This window comes from Oryctolagus cuniculus, chromosome 10 (genome assembly GCF_051225735.1).
Source record: "Oryctolagus cuniculus isolate XC-2025 breed Fujian yellow rabbit chromosome 10, ASM5122573v1, whole genome shotgun sequence".
NCBI classification, from domain to species: Eukaryota; Metazoa; Chordata; class Mammalia; order Lagomorpha; family Leporidae; genus Oryctolagus; species Oryctolagus cuniculus.
In genome coordinates, this window is record NC_142876.1 from 117992802 (window position 1) to 118012790 (window position 19989).

At 59.3% G+C, this 19989-nt stretch overlaps 1 protein-coding gene across 5 annotated transcripts in view; it reads right to left on the reverse strand.

The window, feature by feature from the left end:
• HRH1 (histamine receptor H1) overlaps positions 1-19989 on the reverse strand; it is a 76063-nt gene that overhangs the window by 27658 nt on the left and 28416 nt on the right. For 2 of the 5 annotated variants that reach the window (XM_070051108.2, XM_070051107.2), the window contains exon 1: positions 10746-11026. The exons of the other annotated variants lie outside the window; for them this stretch is intronic. The gene's annotated coding sequence lies outside the window, so the exon portion shown is untranslated. Of the gene's footprint in view, positions 1-10745; positions 11027-19989 lie in introns of those variants that run through there. 5 annotated transcript variants of the gene reach the window in all.

Here is a 19989-nt window from a genome sequence, read left to right on the forward strand (position 1 = left end):
ATCTCTTTTTATACTCAAAGTGGTTTTGCAAGGTAGGGATTGTTAACTCTGTTTAAGAGACAGACGTCACACAGCCAGGAAGTGGCAGAGGCAGGATTCAAACACACATCATCCTTTTTTTTTTTCTGACAGGCAGAGTTAGACAGTGAGAGAGAGACAGAGAGAGAAAGCTCTTCCTTCCGGTGGTTCACCCCTGAAATGGCCGCCGCGGCCGGCGCTGAACCAATCCGAAGCCAGGAGCCAGATGCCTCCTCCTGGTTTCCCATGGGGGTGCAGGGCCCAAGCACCTGGGTCATCCTCCACTGCACTCTCAGGCCACAGCAGAGAGCTGGACTGGAAGAGGGGCAACCAGGACAGAACTGGCACCCCAATCAGGACTAGCACCTGGGGTGCCGGTGCCGCAGGCGGAGGATTAGCCTAGTGAGCCGTGGCGCCGACTCAAACACACATCATCTAATACAAAGGTCTTCACTCCAGCCAGCAACAATCAGGTCTGATGTCATCCACCTTGTGTTGACACCAGCACAGACCCAGAGGCAAGCAAGGGAAGGCCCCGCCCCCCAGAAGTCCGGGTTCCATCTTAGTGACATCAGAGGCAGCCTCTGCACCTGGGTTCTGTCCTCCACCAGCCCAGCCTATGTTTCCTCCTCTGCAGTGCAGGCGGACCGCTGTGACCCCACGGAGCTGTCCCAACTTCGCGGTGAGACCCTACGTGGGAGACGCTTCTCCGGCACAGAACCCGGCACACAGTGGGCACTCTGCACATGATGGGGCTGACGGACAGGACTCGCACCCAGAGGGTGAGCAGCCCGGCGGCTCTCAGCCTCATCCTTCCAGTGAGGTTCCCACTCAAAGTCACGGCCCCTCCAAACGCGCTCACCACAGCCCCATCACAGCGCGACGGGGTCAGGAGCTGGCGCCACTGGGAGGCACTTAGGCTTAGATGAGGCCGTGAGGGGAGGGCCCTCGCAGAGGACCCCAGAGCTGCTCTCTCCCTGCCGTGTGAGGCTCAGGGCAGCCATCTGCAGGCCAGAGTTCTCTCCAGAACCTGTCACTGCGGGCACCCGACCTGGGCCTCCCAACCTCCAGAGCCAAGAGAGTGACGTCAGCACCTGCTGCTCGGGGCGCGGGGCTTCAGGGCCAGGGCCTGTGGAGCTGGGACAGGAGCGACCTGGGAGTCGGCGAGCAACTGGGCCACCAAATCCCCTCCTGCCAACTAGAGGCAGCCGCAGCGTCAGCCCAGACCCACGAAGAACAGAGTCAAGAATCTACACAGTGAAAAGCAGTGATTTCCAGATCTTTCTGTACGGAAGCCTCTCCTGGTTGGTTTTTTTTTAAGGAGGCGGGTGGAGGGGAGGGAGGCCGACCTCTCACCCCGGGCGATGCACTGACTGCAGGCTGCAGGAGGGCAGCTGGATGCCTTCAACCTGAAACCTTTACGACGTCAGCAATCCCACTGGTGAGAACCTCCTCAGCTCACAGCTGACAAGGAGACGTTCAGGGCCGGTGTGTGGCATGGCAGGCTAAACTGCCGCTGGCAACACTGGCGTCCCATCCTGGACTGCCAGTTCACATCCCAGCTGCTGCTCCACTTCCCATCCGGCTCCCTGCTCACGCACCTGGGAAGGCAGCGGGAGACGGCCTGAGTTCCTGGGCAGGCCTTTGGGAAGTGAAGCAGCAGGAAGCAGATCTTGGTCCCTCTGTCTTTCTGCCTTCCAAGTAAATAAATAAACCTTTAAAAAAAAGGTGTTTGGTGTAGAGCTGTATTACCGAATGCTGAAAACAACATAAGCAGCCGTCAGCGTGGGACTGGCTGAGCCCTGGCGGTCCACAGCGGAGGACCATGGGAGACCTGATCATTCCGCCAGTGACAACCCCTGTGCATACGTGTATGGCTGTGGATGACATTTCACTGGCGGATTCCCAAACCTCGGGAGGAAGATTTCAAGCCATTCTTTTCTCGGATGTCTGATTTACTAGTCTGGTGTTGGCAGAAAGTAAGTGTGCACACACGCACAAAGCGAGTCCACTTGCACCCCACTCACAGCACCGAGGGAAAGACAGAGCAGACAGGAGACGGACGGCAGGACTGTGAAGGGGCGCGTACCGGCAGGCACGGTCCTAACTCCTCCCCGCCCGGTGCAGGAAGACCGACTGCTGAGTGGTAAAGCACAGGCTAACAGACGCCCAGCGTGTGCGGCTGACCACGCCCCTGCCAGGGTCCAGCTTGCTCCTGAGCATCGTCTCACAATCTCCTTAGGAGAGGGATCTTGGGACAGCCCCTCCCCCACTGCAGCACCATAGCGCCCACTGCTTGGGGAGGCCAAGGGTCTTGTCCAAGGTCAACGCAGCAAGTCAGTGCAGGAACATGGACTCCAATCCAGGTCCACCAGTTTCTAGAACCCACCACGCCAAACTTCTAGTAGGTTCTGCCTTGGCCTCTCCCGATGGGCTCAGCATGATCCTGACCCTGTCTCTTTCTCACTGCTGCTCCTTGCAGGGGGCCTGCTGTGTGGTCGCTTTCTCGAACCTTCCCTGGGGAGACAAAGCCCCCTCGGTGCCCCACACCCTCCTGTCCCCCAGTTCCTTTACCGCATCCCCCCACCCCTGCTGTGTCATTCTCTCCTTTCCCACAAGTCGGTGTGCGTCTGCTTGTCCCCTCGTGTTGGGCACAGGACCCAGCACTTGGCAGGCACTGGTGGACTGTGCAGCGGGTTGAGTTCCAGCTCCACACGTAGCAGCTGCGTGATCCCCGGCGATCCCTGGAGCTCTCCGAGCCTTCGTCTCTGCCTCGGGGAATCCGAGGACGAGGGGAAGTAACTACAGGTAAGGCACACGGCACAGAGATCCGCTGTAACGAACCATACTGTCAGTGACGCCATCTACTTCAAAACAAGCCTGGCTGTGAGGTAGAGGAAGCTGGGTCAGGAGTGAGAGGAAGCCCAGGTCTGCTGGCCGACCTTGGTGCCCAAAGACGTAAAAACAGCCAACCAGTGGGTGGCAATCCACGCCCGCAGCCAGCTAATGGATGGACCTTGGCGTCAAGGCTGGATGGATCACAGGGGTCGTGGCATCCAGCACTCAGGGAGGGTCCCATCCAGGCAGCAGCAGCCAAAGGAAATCCATGCACTTCAGGCTTGGACGACTGGCAGAGCTGATGTGAACTGAGGCACAAAGAGGTTAACTAACTCCCCTGCCAGCGCTGCGGCTCAAAAAGCTAATCCTCCGCCTTGCGGCGCCGGCACACCGGGTTCTAGTCCCGGTTGGGGCACCGGATTCTGTCCCGGTTGCCCCTCTTCCAGGCCAGCTCTCTGCTGTGGCCTGGGAGTGCAGTGGAGGATGGCCCAGGTGCTTGGGCCCTGCACCCCATGGGAGACCAGGAGAAACACCTGGCTCCTGCCTTCGGATCAGCGCGGTGCGCTGGCCGCAGCGCGCCAGCCGCGGTGGCCATTGGAGGGTGAACCAACGGCAAAAGGAAGACCTTTCTCTCTGTCTCTCTCACTGTCCACTCTGCCTGTCAAAAAAAAAAAAAAAAAAAAAAAAAAAGAAACTCCCCTGAGGACACGCAGCTCTGGTTCCAGAGAACCACTGTAGGCCCTACACACAGGCACCAGGGCAGGGCAGAGCCTGCAGGTGGGGGCCCAGGGACCCCGCTCTGGCGATGCCCACACCAAGGCCACGTGACCCAGCAGCCTCTGCACAGTGTGTTCGAGCCGGGCTGGCTTGTAGCCCTGCAGCAGGAAGAGCCTCCCCCTGGAGACGGGCCAGCTGCAGCCTGGCGGGTGGCGGCGCGTACATTTCCCATCCCCTCAATCTACTTCCGAGAAGAGAGGCGCTGCTGAGAGCCCTCCGCCTCCAAATTGCCTTCTTCATTAACTGCACAAATTTGCATCTTAATTCAGCATCACGACACACAATTACCAGGCCCCAGCTTCTCTCTCTGATTCCAAGCGAGCAAGCCACAGAGACAGGCCCGAGCCCAGACCACCAGCCCGAAGGAGGCCTGGCGGGTCCTCCCTGGAGGATGTCTCCTAGCGAGGAGGATGGAGGTGCTGCACAGCACGGACCGAAGCGGAGCCCCAGGCCCCCGCGTCCTGGAACCATGCAAAGGGGGGAAGCCCAGCTGGGCCTCAGTATCCCCCAGCGTCTAACGGGGACAATGACAACACGGACCGCCGTGGGGCACAGGGAACCTGATGAGATCACGCGTGACAGCGCCAGCCAGCCCTGGCTTGTTCTCCTCCACGCTCCGCCTCTGCGTCTGGACTCGGGCCCACGAGGCTGTGCACGGCTGATCCCTGCTTCCCCCGTCAGCGATCTGCACGGAGCCTCAGGTTCCTGCCCTCGCACTCGGGCAGCGCACGCCTCTGAGGCTTCCTGTCTCAAGGGCTTCGCAAGCGTGGTTCCCTCTGCTACTCATTCTTCCAAGCTGAGCTTGCATAGCTCTGCCTCCAGGAAGCCTTCCAGGCTGAGACAAAGCTCCGGCAACACAGTTGACCTGCGGAATTATTTAGTTACCACTGCTCTTTCCTAACTAGACAACGAACTGCCTGAGTGTGGGGTCCAATTCTACTGTGGTCTCTGTTGTACCTCCAGCTCCTGGCTTGGGCTTATCCCACAGTAGGGCCTTAATTCCTGTTTCTTGAACACACCGATGAGGGCACTGTGCTCGTAGCCTCGCCATCAGCGTGCTGTGAAATGACTGAAGGGTCGGGGGCACACAGTAGGTGCTCAGCGGATGACCTTTGCGTGACCTCATTCCTCCTGAAGGAAGGCCAGAAGCCACAGTGCAGTCGGCTCAAAGGACAACGTGGGTCCAACCAGGGCAATTCCAGGGTCACAGACTGGAAGACTGAGTACTGTCAAGAAGGCAGTGCCTCCCAATTTGATCTTTAGATCGAATGCAATCTGGATCCAAGTCCCAGCGAGTTATCCCACGGACATGAGCAAGGTGGTTGTCAAGTGTAGAGGGCATGGTGAAGAGACCCAGAATAGCCACTGAGAAACACAGCCAGGGGCCTGACGCCACCTCACTCCAAGAGCCACTGTAAGCCATGATAGTCAAGGTGGGGTGGGGCCAGGTGACGAGCAGACAGAACTGCCACTGAGGGGGCTGGTGCCACCTATGATGCCAGAGTCCCGTAAGGGTGCCTGTTGGAGCCCTGGCTGCTCCACTTCTGATCCAGCTCCTGCTAACACACCTGGGAAAGCAGCAGATGGCTCAAGTACCTGGGCCCCTGCCACACACATGGGAGACCCGGATGGAGTTCTAAGTTCGTGGCTTCTGCCAGGTCCAGCCCCAGAGGGAGTGGCCATCTGGGGAATGAAGCAGCAGATGGAAGACCTCTGTGTCTCTGTCTCTGTGTCTCTGTCTCTCCCTCTCTCTCTTAACTTTGCCTTTCAACCAAATAAGTAAATCTTCCTTAAGAAAGAGCGAGCATCGGAGCAGAAGAGAGCCCAGAGCCAGGGCCAGCCTGACGCAGTGACGTGAGCTCTGACGAAGGGGCCCAGTCCGCACCCTGGAGAAAAGGTGCTCTCCAGCCAGTGCTGCTGGATCCCTAGCACATGCGCATCCACACGAGAGACACTGAGCCATACAAGCTCTCACGCCCTCCACACGCGTCAACTCAAAAAACAGATCACACGCCCGCGAATAAAGCACCAAGCTGCAAAGTCCTGCGGAGTACGAAACACAGGAGAAGACCTGGGCGGCCTTCAGTTTGGTGACGACTTCTTCAGACACAACCCGAGGGCGCGACCCGCAGGAGAAGCGACCTGCAGGCGGAACTCCGTTAAAGCCAACAGCTTCCGCTCAGTGAGAGTCCCTGTGGGGAGAGCGAGAAGACTGACCAGAGACGTGTCTGAACCAGGACTGCGTCAAAACCCACAAAGAGGCCGGCGCCGCGGCTCACTAGGCTAATCCTCTGCCTTGCGGCGCCAGAACACCGGGTTCTAGTCCCGGTCGGGGCGCCGGATTCTGTCCCGGTTGCCCCTCTTCCAGGCCAGCTCTCTGCTGTGGCCCAGGAAGGCAGTGGAGGACTGGCCCAAGTGCTTGGGCCCTGCACCCCATGGGAGACCAGGAGAAGCACCTGGCTCCTGGCTTTGGATCAGCGTGATGCAGGCCGTAGCAGCCATTGGAGGGTGAACCAACAGCAAAAGGAAGACCTTTCTCTCTCTCTCTCACTGTCCACTCTGCCTGTCAAACAAACAAACAAACAAACAAAACCACAAAGACCTCTCGAAAACACCCAGCAGGATAAAAAGCTGGGCTGAAGACCTTAACATGTGCCTCGTCAGAGAAGACACACGGGGGCCGGCGCTGTGACACAGCGCATTAAGCTGCCACCTGCGACGCCGACGTCCCCATATGAGCACTGGTTCCAGCCCCGGTTGCTCTGCTTCTGATCCAGCTCCCTGCTAACACACCTGGGAAAGCAGCAGAAGATGGCCCAAGTGCTTGGGCTCCTGCACCCTCATGGGAGACCTGGAGGGAGTTCCAAGCTCCTGGCTTTAGAATGGCCCAGCCCAAGTTGTTGTGGCCATCTTCAGGGTGAGCCAGCAGATGGAAGATCTCTCTCAGTCTCTGTCTTTCCCTATCTCTCTGTAACTCTATCACTTGAATAAATAAATAATTTAAAAAGAAGATACACAGATGGCTAATATATACATGAAAAAAAAGTTCTGCATCCCACATCAGCAGAGAAACACAAATGACAATGACAAGGAGATACTATGGTACACTATGGTACACCCATCAGAATGACCAAAAGCCAGAACACTAGCAGCACCAAGTGCTGGCGAGGACGTGGAGCCCCTGGAACTTCCTTCGTGGCAGGTGAGCAGGGGACCGCGTGGTGGTGGTGGTGGTGCGGCCAGGGCATCCCGCTCTGTGAGCCCTGTGCCTGCCCAGGGTTGCCGAGCCTCGACGGAGGATGGTGCAGGCAGAGCCAATTCTAACCAAGTGGTAAACAGCCTCCTTTTTTTTAAAATTTTTTGACAGGCAGAGTGGACAGTGAGAGAGAGAGACAGAGAGAAAGGTCTTCCTTTGCCGTTGGTTCACCCTCCAATGGCCGCCAAGGCCGGCGCACCGCGCTGATCTGAAGCCAGGAGCCAGGTGCTTCCCCTGGTCTCCCATGGGGTACAGGGCCCAAGCACTTGGGCCATCCTCCACTTCACTCCCTGGCCACAGCAGAGAGCTGGCCTGGAAGAGGGGCAACCAGGACAGAATCCGGCGCCCCGACCGGGACTAGAACCCGGTGTGCCGGCGCCGCAAGGCGGAAGATTAGCCTAGTGAGCCGCGGCACCGGCCAACAGCCTCCTTTATCTTCCCTGGATGTTCACAGCAGCCTTGGGGTGGGGACAGGTCCAGCTTGAGGAGCTGGGTGGGACCACAGGCAGAACAAAGTCTCAGCCTCCCTTTGCCCCCGCGCGTGCACTTCTCCCAAGCAGCAGGTGCAGGACACGGCTTCAGGATGCAGGGACAGCCACGGCGACACCCTAAGGACCGGGCAGTCCCCTTCCAACCACGTCTGAGCCCACGGCCTGTGTCTCAGAGCCCCGTGTCTGACCTCAGGTCCTCCTGCTGCAACCGGCACTCTCCCCCATTTCCCAGGGCGTTCTTCCTCTGGGCCCCTCCCCTCCCTGCACTGTTCCAGCTGCACACAGACTCCCCCTCCCATAACCCCCAGTGCCGTTCATACTCGCTGCATGAGGGCTTCCTCCAGCAGACCGCCCGGCGAACTCCTACTTACACTGCAGAGCCCAGGCCCGACCAAACCTCCCTCCCGTCTGCCATCAGGGCTGGCCCTGTCACTGCCTCTGCAGGGGACAACTGCGCTCAGCCTCACCTTCTGGACTGAGAACTCCTGAGAAAGTCGGCCTGCTGCCTGCATCTGAGCCGGAAGGTGGACATGACCTCTGACTGCCTCTGTCCACCAGGGTCCACAGATGCAGTCCTCGAGGCCGTGGGCAGCACTCAGAGGGCAGGGGTGCTCCCACGCCCCCACACACATGGCCTCCAGCCAGTTGCCGACCCCGCCACAGAGGGGGCTGTGCCTGGCTAGTGCCTGCCTTTCACAGCCCTGCACGTGTGCACAGAGTTTCTGGTGGGCGGGACCTAGGCCAGCCTTTCCACTGTACAGATGAGAAAGCTGAGTCCCAGACCAGTAGAGTAGCCTACTCCCCTGTCAGTCAAGAGTGGAACTGAAGGGAAAAGCCTTTTCCTGCCCAGGTCGGAAGGGCTGACGTTGGCGCCCAGGCTCTCACCTTCCCATGCACTGCCAGCCGCTGCCCCAGTGCCCACCACACACCGTGAGTTCCCAGCCGCCAGGAGAGGAGACGAGGCCCCGGAGATGCTAGGACGAGGCCGTCAGTAAGGCTGGGCAGAGAAGCAGTTGCCGAGCTACGCACCAAGGAAGCCCCAGGCCCCCGAGGCTGGGCCCAGAGCCTCAGTTGGCCGAAGAATCCCCAAGTCACCCAGCGCATGGGATAAGGAAATGCATCCTCCCTCGAGCGAGAAGCCAGAGTTGGGGCAGCTCCAGGGCTGGTCCCTTGAGCATCTCAAGGTCAACATGAAGGGTTCCAGCTCTTTCCACGTTGGGCCCTGCTTGTCTTCCTTATCTGTCAGCTGTGTCCTCAAACCGATCACCTCCTGGACACAAAATGGCTGCGAGAGCCCAGAGGTCACAGCCAGATGTAACAACATTCTTTCGAGAAACCACCCGTCCCTCTGCGTCTCCCTCCTGAGATCAGGGGGCACTGTGTGGACGCACCCAGGTTCTCGCCCTACCAGCCTCCCTGATGTCTCACGCCTACTACTCGACCAATCGCTCACGACAGGTTTCCTGTGGCCAGCTCAGCGAACAATGGGGTCGTCTTCCCTAAGGGGTGGTTACCCAAACAGAGCGAGATGTCTGGCAGCCAGGAAGCCAAGAGATGGCTGCCAGCAGCGACTGACACACCTATCAGCCAAACACAGCCAAGTGGCGGTCAGTTCTGCACGCTCTGGGACGTGCTGATGCCCAGTGACGCATACGCCCGTGCCCCTGTTAGGTGCGAGGCTCTGTGCAATGGGGCCTGTGATGGGCCAGACACAGGGCTTAGCTCAAGGGAGGACCGGACAGGCAAACAGGCAACCATGGCCCGGAGCGACGGCACTGAGGACCAGGGAGACCCAACGTACCACACCCATAGTGAGAAGGATGTGTGCAGGGAAGGCTTCCCGGAGGCAGCGTCAGTCAATTCACGGCCTGAAGGAGTTAGCCCAGGCAGGGAGATGCTGGGCGCTGCACACAGTGGGACCTCATGTGCACAGGCCCTGGGGTGAGTGAGAGACTGGGACTGGCAGCAGGCTTCACGGCTAAGCCAAGCCTCCGGGTCAGAGGCATTTGGGCTCCTATGCTGGAGTCACCCCTGGCGGAACACATGACCACAGGCAAGCTGTGCACCTGTCCAGTCCTGAACTCTTCCACCTGCACACAGGGACTACCATCCACAGGTGGGTGTGGAGTCCAACGGGTCCCCCTAGAATGCTCACATAATCATCGTCTTCAGAGCCTCCTCCAAGCAAGGCCAGGAGACACAGGCAGGGCCTGTACGGGCTCCTCCCTGGGGTCAGGAATGGCAGATGGGCAGGGCCTGCACCATCCGGCCTGGGGCCACCTGTGCCTGGGGGGTCTCAGGAGGCATGGGAGTCCCTGCCGACCTGTGAGGGGACGCGTACAAATGGCAACACTGTGATGCACCGAGCCTGGAACTGCCCACACCTGGAACTGCCCACACCTGGGCCTGCCCACGACTGGAACTGCCCACACCTGGAACTGCCCACGCCTGGGACTACTCATGCCTGGGCCTGCCCACACCTGGAACTGCCCACACCTGGGCCTGCCCACGACTGGAACTGCCCACGCCTGGGACTGCCCACACCTGGGACTGCCCACACCTGGGACTGCCCACGCCTGGAACTGCCCACACCTGGGACTGCCCACGCCTGGGACTGCCCACGCCTGGGACTGCCCACGCCTGGAACTGCCCACGCCTGGGACTGCCCACCCCTGGAACTGCCCACCCCTGGAACTGCCCACGCTTGTTGACTTTGTGACATTCAGTTCACTTCTCTTTCCTACTGGACAGCACCGGGAATATGTGGGATCCTACCCTACAGGCAGTCCCACTCAGCCACCTGTCTGTGCTCTGTGACCAAGAGGGGGAGGAGGGGCTTGAGGCCAGGGCTGCAGCCCGGATCACCTGCCCCTGCCCTGCCCCCGGCCCTCGGGGTCTCTGGACACTAGGAGAGAAGTGAGGATGCAGAAAGAGCCCTGGGCTGTTTGCCAGAAGGGAGCTGGATCCTGCAGCGTCTTTGCTGCCAGCCCGGAGCCATGAGTTGGCTACATCCACCCGGTCCAACTAAGTCGGGGTACCTGAGGGCTCTAAACAAGACTGAAGACACTCAACCCCAGAGCACAGAGCCGGGGGGCTCCCGGGGGCTGCTTCAATGTCCCCGCCACCTGGCCTGTGTGTTGGGGACGCCATGCCCAGCTGGAGGACTCTGGGGCCATCCAAGCTGTGACATCCCCTGCACCCAAGATGCTGGCGTCCAGTCCAACCTCGGCAGCCTGTTCCGAAGGCAGGTGTGCACACCGGTGCACCCGGGTGGGACAGGAAGGGAATGCTGGGGACGCAGCTTCTCAGGGCCACACTGAGACAGCTCCCCTGGCATCAATCCAAGAGGCGGCCACATCTCTCACCTGGTGCCTAGGGAGTGAGGCCCAGAGGCCCACAGCAGTCACTTCCTGGGCTTCTGAGCCTTCTCTGCTCTGCAGGCTGTCCGGCCCGGTATCCAGTGGCCTTGTGGCAGAAAGTGAACGTCCGGAGTTCCGTGTCCCCAGAGACGCCAGCGTCCTCCCCAGCAAGGCAGCCGCACACTCCCTGGAAGGTACTCTAACACACTGACCCCAGCTGCTCACTTCCCTGTCGCCAGTCAGCTGTGCAGAACTGTCGGCCCGTCCCTCCTCCCCGTCCTGCCCCTGCCCTGCCCCTGGCTGGCCCCGCCCTCCTCCGCCCAACCTTTGCCCTGCTGGCCCCGCCCCCTCCACACCTGGTTACAGCCACCAGAGCTCTTGCCCCAGGTGCACCTGGCCTCTCAGCAGCACTCTGCACGTTTCCCTGTCCAGCTGCGCACTCGGATGCCGGGGCCAGTGTCTGGACGCTCACCTGGCGCCCAGCAGGTGCTCTCCCTGAGCCTTTATTGAGCCTGCGCCCTTCAAACCTGAAGCATCTGCCAGCATCCTCCTCCCCTGGCTCACCGGGACCGCCTCCCAACCACACCGAACCCCTGCGCCAAGGTCAGCTTCAGGGAGAACTCAACTAAGCCACCCCCGTCCTGCTGCTGCTTTCCACAGACAGCGACCCCTGCTCCAGGGCCGTGGTTACCACGTTGATTCCCCCTCCCCACCCCTACCCCCGCCCCGGCCTCCCAAACACTTCCCAACATTGTCCACGTTTCCGGTCGTTTCTGGTCCCGGCCACCATCTCTATGCTGGACACTGGCCCCATTCCGCAGCCCAGCCTCAACTGCTCATCCTGACGATGCCCCAATCTGCCCAGATCTGACACACCAGGCGCAGACCCAACCAGGTGCCCACCTCCAGGACAAGCCCCTCGGGCAGGGGGCTCCTCCTGCCTGAAGCTGTCCTCACGACCCCTCTCAGCCTTGGGGTCTCCCATTCGCATCCTTGCCTTTTCCCTTCCACGCAGCCGCCGATGTCCAGGCTGCAGCGTCGCCCAGGACTGGACGCGGTCAGTCTCTCCCAGCAGGTGGCCCTGCCCCCCACACTCAGCACCCCTGGGGTTTGCCTGGGATGTGCATCAGGTTGCGTTGCCTGCAAGGGGTGCGTCTGTAACCCCTGCCTGACTCCCTGCACCTTCTGGGGCCAACTCCTCAGTGACATTAACGATCCAGTACAATTTGGCTCCTAACAGCCCCAGCTCCCAGCGTCCCCCACAAAACGGAGGGCCCCAGCCATGCTCCGGGCCACCTATACTCCTGCTGGCCTGGGGCACCACACATGCTGGGAGCAGGCCCAAGATGGGGCCTCACCCTCTCCGGGCACCACCACCTCCTCCTGTGCAAGTCCCACCAAGAGGCCCAGCTCTCACCACCATGCACCCCCCACACGCTGCTGTCACCCGGCTCCTTTGTTAAATAAACAGGAATTACACAGGTGAGAGGGAGGGAACTGGGAATCGGGGAAGGGGTGGACGCTGGCCTGGGTGGGGCTGCAGGGGCAGGGCCAGGGCGGGGAGTGCTCACCCAGGAAGTACAGGGCGCAGCTGATGCAGCCCGGGTTCCGCAGGACCTGAGGCCCCCGCACTCCCACCCCCACCCCCGAGCAGTTGAGGGTTAGCAGGAGCAGCAGATGGAGGGCACTCGGGGGCAGGCGAGGCCTAGGCGGAGGCTTCAGCAGCAGGTGGAATAAATGAGGCCCGGAGACCGGTAGGCTTGGAAGGCAGTGCCAGCACTTCGCAAACTTTCACATGCACACGCCGCAGCTGGGGATCTCGTTAGACTCCAGCTTCCAGGCTGAGGAGGGCTGGGGTCAGGGCTGAGACGCTGTACTTTTAACGAGCTCCCAGGTGAGGCTGGTGTGGCCGGTCCGTGGACCATGCTTCGAGTAGCTGTGCGGCAACGTAGGGCTTGGGATGTCCGTTCCTGGGAGCGTCACGGGCTCCTTCCAGGCCGGAGCTGAGAGGCACCTGCCTCAGCAGCTTCCCGGGTCCTGCAGGCTAGTGTTGCATGGTGATGGACAGAAGGGGCCTGCAGTGAGATGGGCAGGTTTCTAAATTCATTCTCTGGGTGCTTACTGTGGGCCCACAATGCAACCCTGCCCGGTAACACTTTTAAAGATGATCTTCAGGAGGGCTGTTTACAGTAATAGCCGGCGACTATGACAGTGAAGTCATACTTTCCAGAAATGATCACTAAATGGGATTGCATTTCTTTACCCTTTTTTTTTTTTAATTGAATCTGTTGAATGCTACAAACAACCCAACCTGTGTTGAGGTCATTTTCAGATTAATGTGCCTTCCCCAGACGGTACTCTTTGTTCAAAACAAAGTAATTTACAGGGCTTCCTATAATACGAAAGATGTTGCACGGACACTTTTCTGGAGGGTAATTTCAGGGGCAAAAGCCGTGCCTGCCTGTACACAAAGTGACCGCCCAGAGGCTGCACCTGTGGACGTGGGCACAGCTTAGAAGACCCTGGCTCGTGAAGAGAAACCCAACAGGAAAGGCCCGGGTACGCAGACAAAGGGTCAGGGACGTCACAGGGACGTATGAAAGGGCGTCCGAGCCCAGCGCCTCCCTCGCTGGCATGGGCACACCGATCACCTGGTAGCTTGCTGAGACGCAGACTCCACCCTGAGAAGCGCTGGCATCAGGCCCAGGTTCTGCGTCGGTAACAAGCTCCCAGGCGACCCTGACGCTGCTGCCCCTTGGACCACCCTTTGAGACGCTGTGTGGCTCCTCGGGAGTGTCATGCACCATCTCCCACACAGCAGTGTCTCAAGTGCTTCAGGTCTGAAGGTTGCAGACTCAGTGCAAGGCTCAGGCATTCGATGCTGCGTCAGTACTGGGGGTGCACCTGCCACGTGCCGGCAGAGCTCTCCTCAGGAGCGAGCAGCTGGACAAGGGAAAATGCAGAGGTGCTGCAGGGACTGTCAAGTGCATCAAGTGACAAGGCGTTCTGGGGGCTGTCAGAGGTGTGACCTGGTCAGGGAGGGGGCAGAAGGGGAAGCAGAGGCAGCAAGGGGCAGGGCTGGGGCAGCCCCGGAGGGAGGACCTGGGGGCATGGAGGACCCAAGACGGGGAGGAGGGACGGGCCGACAGTTCTGCACAGCTGACTGGCGGCAGGGAAGCGAGCAGCCAGGGTCAGTGTGCGGCTGCCTTGCTGGGGAGGACGCAAGCGTCTCCGGGGACGGCCACTTTCTGCCACAGGTCACTGGATACCAGGTCAGACGGCCTGCAGAGCAGAGAAGGCTCAGATGCCAAGGAGGTGACTGGGTAGGGAAAGGCTGGTTTTCGGGGCTGTGGGGTGGGGGTGGCTAGGTTCCCGCCCTTTCTGTAGCTCACCCACAGCCCTGCCTTGACTTCCCTGGGATGCCCCCATATCTGCACGAGACGATCCCTGTACTCGCAACCCAGAATGTCTCGTGGGACTCAGCAGCCCAGCTGGCAGCAGCTTCTAGAAGCCAGCAGCCCGGCAGAGGCAGAGCCAGGACGGCAGCCTGCAGAGCCCTCCCCCCGCACTGCTGCCGTGGCTGCCCCTGGTGAGAGCCCCTGGGTTCCAGCTCCCCTGGGGCTGCGCTAGATCATTTCTACCGTCTTCCCCGGCGGAGGGCATTTCCGGCGGGGGCCCAGGGCAGCTGTGCCTAAGTGGACCCGGCGGCTGGCCACCCACTGAGCTGCCCCATGCCCACTCTCCACGGCTTCCCCTCATGCTGGAGGTTTCTGCTTGATGACTCAGGCAGATTCGAGTCTTTTCCAAAGCAAAGCGGCCTGGCAGAGGCCGCCTGTCCCCAGGAACCACTGTGATGATGTCCTCCTCCTTCTGGTTGGCACCAGCGAGAGGATTTGGGACGTGAGAGATGCCTCTTACAAGGCCAAGTCTGGGAGGGAGCCACACGCAGGGTGGGGAGGGGGTGACGATCCTCTTCTGTGACTCTAACAGGATGCCCAGAGGGGTCAACACGGAGGTCCCCCGCAGCCGGCCGTGAGGGGTGCACCCAGACAGGTGCACCTTTTGTGCCTCTCACAAAGAAACTAGACTGTTCTCCAGGCTACCAGGGGTGTGAAGGCCCGAGGAAAAACCCCTCCAGGCCGGTCATTTCATGGCCATTATTGCTCAGGAGAAGGCTTACACCACAAAGGTGGGCTGACACGGGGAGTCACTGTCAGCAGTGGCGTGGCTGGCTTAGGAACAGGCCACAGCTGAGAGATCCGCATGACACTGAGAAGGGTGGGTGAGGGCTTGGCAGGGGCCTGGGGCTCAGCAGGGGCCGGATGTGACAGCCCCCATGTGTTTGCGCTATGGCCCCTGATTCTCCTGGGACCACCCTCCTTTCTCCTTTAGACAAGCAGGCGGGCTTCACTGACAGCCCCCACAGGGACCCCAGGTTTGGGGCATGGCATATGCCCCCCAGGGCATGCACTTACATCTGCATCTCTATTTGCAATGCTGCTGGACCACCAAGCTCCAAGCCACAGGACTACAGCCCGCCCCCAGCCCGGAGGAGGAACGCTCCTGCGGTGATGGGCAGAGAACTCGCCTTGCAGCAAACACACTGGCCCTGCACAGGGGTCGGGCAGAGCGGAATCAAAGACAAGCCATTTTTGGTGCAAAAGGATTCTGAAATGCGTGCACAGCATCTTCATGATACACTTCTGATGGACTTTTTAAAGTTCCTGTACAAAGCATGCATTTCAAAATTTTGGACACCAAAACAAACTTGTCTTTCAATTCCATGTCTCCTGAACTCCTGGAAGTCTCCTTGGATGTAACCGGACACTTGTGAAACCACCCTAAGTCTCTCCCCCTCTCCCCTCATCTTGCTGCAGCGGTCTGCATCTTTGTGGACCGACCCCCTCTCCACCTCCTGTCAGCTCCATGTGGACGTCCTCCTCCCTGTGATGCTATTAGCAGGCGGGGCCTCTGGGAGCTGAGGTCCTGAGAGTAGGGCCCTTGGGTATGGGATCAGTGCACCTGTAAGAGGGACCCATGGAGCAGGTGTTTGGGGCAGTGGTTAGGAAACCACTTGGGGCAGCCAGTGCTGTGGCATAGTGAGTAAAGCCACTGGCTGCTTCGCCGGCATCCCATATGGCTGACAGTTCAAGTCCCAGCTGCTCTACTTCCGATCCAGCTCCCTGCTAATGCTCCTTGGAAGATGGTCCAAGTCCCTGGACTCCTGCACCTACATGGGAGACCTGGAAGAAGCTCCTGGCTTCGGATCAGCCCAGCTCCAGCCATTGGATCAGAAGTGGAACAGCCTGGACTTGAACTGGCACCCATATGGGATGCCAGTACTGCAGTTGGTGGCTCTACCCGCTAGGCCACAGCACTGGCCCTGAAATGACTTTTTTTTTTAGATGTTTATTTTGGCGTGAACATTCATGCCATCCATGCATAGTTACTCATAACAGGCATTTTCCACAGACTTCGTGAAGGTCCCCCTTGCTAACGGTTTCTCATCAGCAGCTTCCGTTTCCCACCTGGCTCCTCTGAGCTGTGGAGAAGGCTCTGCCTTTCATCGTCTTCCCTTGGGAGAAGAGAAGGGCGAGCAGGTGTCAGCCTACCTGGGGGAATTTCAGAAAGGACTCGGCTATGATTAGCTTGCCCTCAGGAAGCGCGAAACGTGAATCACACAGGTTTACATTTAGATGTTGACACTCTGCCTATGAGGAATTAGAAAAAACTGTATACTTGGCAGCCCTGCCGGAAAATAACTTTTTAAAACTCTTACTTGTTGCTAAACTTGGTCTCTCAAGACACGACAAAATCCATGTCTTTTTTGGTGAGGTCTTGGAAGAAAATAGGCTAATGAGGTCAGCCTCTGTGTCCAGGGGCTCAGCTATGACCGATGGAGGGACACAGAACCTCCATCTCAGCGGGCATGTCCCTGCCTTTTTGTTTTCCATTCTATTTGTTTCTTTGAAAGGCTAACGAATGAGACAAAGACCCAGAAAGAGGGAGAAGCAGACAGATCTTCCATTTGCTGGTGTACCCCAAAATGGCTACAACAGCTAGCGCTAGGCCAGGCCAAAGCCAGGAGCCTGGAACTCCACGCAGGTGTCCCAGGTGCATGGCAGGGCCCGAGTCCTTGAACCCTCACCTGCTGCCTCTCAGGTTGTGCAGTAGCAGGAAGCTGGAACCTGCAGCGGAGCCAGACGCAAGCCCAGGCACTCGGATGTGGGACACAGGTGTCCCCAACCAAAGCCCTGCCCCCGGAGCGCCTTTGTCATCTGCTCAGGTGACGCTGTCACCCAACTGGATCCTTGTGATTTCTCTTCAATGTACCAATGAAGTCAAGTGCCCATGGCCCACCAGAGAGCCATACAGATGTGCACCAAAACACCCAGAATGCAGCAGCATGATGAGGGGCTTTAAGAAGGCTGTGCAAGACAGAATTCAAAATGTGAGTCCAGGCTGCCGTTGCAACACCCACATACCTTACTGGAGCTGCTTCTGATCCAGCTCCCTGCTAATGTGCCTGGGAGGAAAGCAGAAGATGGCCTAGGTACTTGAGACCCTGCCACCCACAGGGGAGACCTGGTTAGAGCTCCTGGTTCTTTGACCTGACCCAGCACCGGCCGTTGTGGCCACTTAGGGAGTGAACCAGCGGATGGAATCTCTCTCTCTTCCCTCTCTCTCTTTTAGATAGATAAATGAAACTTTTAGTGCAAAAAGACTTTTTTTTGCATAATTTGTGTCAAATGGAAATTATAAAAAAATGCATGGGTTTCAACATGATTTTTTTGTGCCACATACCCACAGGCATTTAATTCCAGTTTTTCTCTGAACCTTCGGAGTGTGCTTGTATTCCCCACAGCCCCAGGTGGGACACCCACCGCTGACACCCAGGATTCAGAATGTTCCCACCACAGACTGACACGGCGATGGGAATGAAGCTACAGCTCTGTACAGCTGTCGGCGTGACTCTGACAGCCACAGATGGGGCCAAGAGTCAGCAACAGGAACAAGGGCAGGCAGGGGACAACCACGGTTGCACAGCCAGACAAGGGTAGCCCCGGAAGGAGGCATGGGGGCTTCGGATGCCAGCTACACAGGTGTGCTTGGCCGGTTAACCCGCACCCAGATGTGCACCTACCCTGGGTACAGCCATGTGGCCTGAGCAGTGCTTCAGTCAACAACAGACAACAGAGGCAGCAGAGGTCCCCTCGGGTTTTGTGGTCCCAGTGACAGTGGCACAGCCAGCTTGCCTTGTCTAAGTCCACGCCATGGGGTTCGCACAGGATGGAGTTGTCTAACGACACAGCTTCCACAACCCAGCCCCTTTGCCGAGCCAGGCAGCGCTGTTGACAGTGCACTAAAAAGTACTCTGGCCTCAAGCGCAGGCCGTGAACGGCTGACTTATCACCTCCAGCGGAGACGGCTTGGGCCTGGAGAGCCGGGACGGAGCCCCAGGGGACAGAAAGTCCAAAACAGTCTCTGTTTTTCACCCCTCTATTAACCAGGCCTCGCCCCCTGAGTCTGGGACTGTGCTAAGTTCTGCAAGGCCAGGGGGCACTGCCGGCCCAGGGGGCACTGTCGCAGCTGGAGCTGTCAGCACTTAGCCGGCAGGGCCAGGGCAGCTCAGCCTCCCGATCACTTCCTTCTCCCAGCACAGGCAGGCCTGCAGGTGCTCCCCAGAAGCCTCGAGGACCGACCAGACTTATGCCTTGGATCGATCTGGTGAGAGCTGTGACACGGCGAGCCACGCTGGGCACGGGCTCTGGGGACCTGGCTGCTGTGCTCCTGGGGAGAGGCTGGGCAGCCCTCGGTGCCCAGGGAGGTTGCCAGGCGCCAAATCACAGATGCTCCTCATGCTCTGGCCACTGCCCCTCCTCAGTCCTCTCCCGCCTGAACCTCTGGGAGCAGGTTCCTGTGTGTGCCGGGTCCTGGACCCCCCTCTGCTGCCGGAACCTCCCAGGAGTGTCAGAAACCAACCCAGCTCATGCTTCACACGTGACCCACAGGGCTGCTCACGGCTTCCTGCTGCAGATTTAGGCTGTGGGCTCTCTTGACAGGAAAAATCTGCTGAGTCAGACAGAAGAGGGCCGAGTCGGCATCAGCTGAACAGAGGATTCCCTAACCATGACCAAGTGACCGGGGTGGGAAGGTGGGGCTGCTCCGGGCTGCCAGGTTCCAGGGCTAACAACTTGCTGGCCACAGGCTCTCCCTCCCCCATGGGAGGCCAAAGGGGGCAGGGCGGGGCAGGCTGGCCTCTAGGGCACACGGGAGGCATTCACTGAGGCCTGGGTAGGGGTCAGGGGAGGGGGCCTCCCTGTCTGGCTGGCCAAGGTCACCTGCCATCTGTGGGGTCTTCTGGAGCCCCCGGTTCAGAGGGGCGCCCTGCTCAGTGTCCTCTGGGCACTGACACTGGCACTGGCCCTGAGACTTGCTAGGCAGAACAGGTGCTTCTGCGCCTGGCTAAACACCTTCTTTTCTTCCCCCAAAATTCATTTGAAAGGCAGAGTCACACACACACACACACACACACACACACACACACACACAGCCAGGGCTAGGCCAGGTTGAAGCCACGACTCAGGAGCTCCATCCAGGGCTCCCAAGAGGGTGCAGGGGTCCAAACTCTTGGGCCATCACCTGCTGCTTTCCCAGGTGCCTTCGCAGGGAGCTGGATCAGAAGCGGAGCAGCCAGGACTTGAACTGGTGCTCCGACACAGGATGCCGGTGTTGCAGCGGGGAGCTGAGCCCACTGCGCCACGACGCCAGCCCCTAAGCAACATCTTGATATCTGTTTCTGTGATGACATCCTAAAGGCCTCCCAGAACACACCAGCAAGGCTGGGAGACCCCAGCACCCCTGCCACGCAGTCACTCCACGCGCATGGCACAGGCTTCGTGCCGCGCCGCCTCCGCAGAGGTTTTTAAGCACCAAGTCCCAACGGTAAGGGCTGGTGCCTGCGGGAAGAGACGGCGGCTGCTACCACAGGGCTGAGGGGCTCTGCCCGTCAGCACCGGCTAGGTTCAGCCGCAGAAACAAGTGAACCCCCAATCTCAGAGGCGCAACACAGATTCACTTCCCCACTGGAGCTTAAGTGGCCAGCGTGGGCCGGCAGGATTCGGCCCCACACAGTCCCTCGGGGAACTAAGATGTAGAGGCTCCAGCAGCGACGGGAGTTGTGATCCCAGCTTCCTACCAAGGTGCATCCTGGAAGGCAGCAAATGACACATCAAGTGCTCAGGTCCCT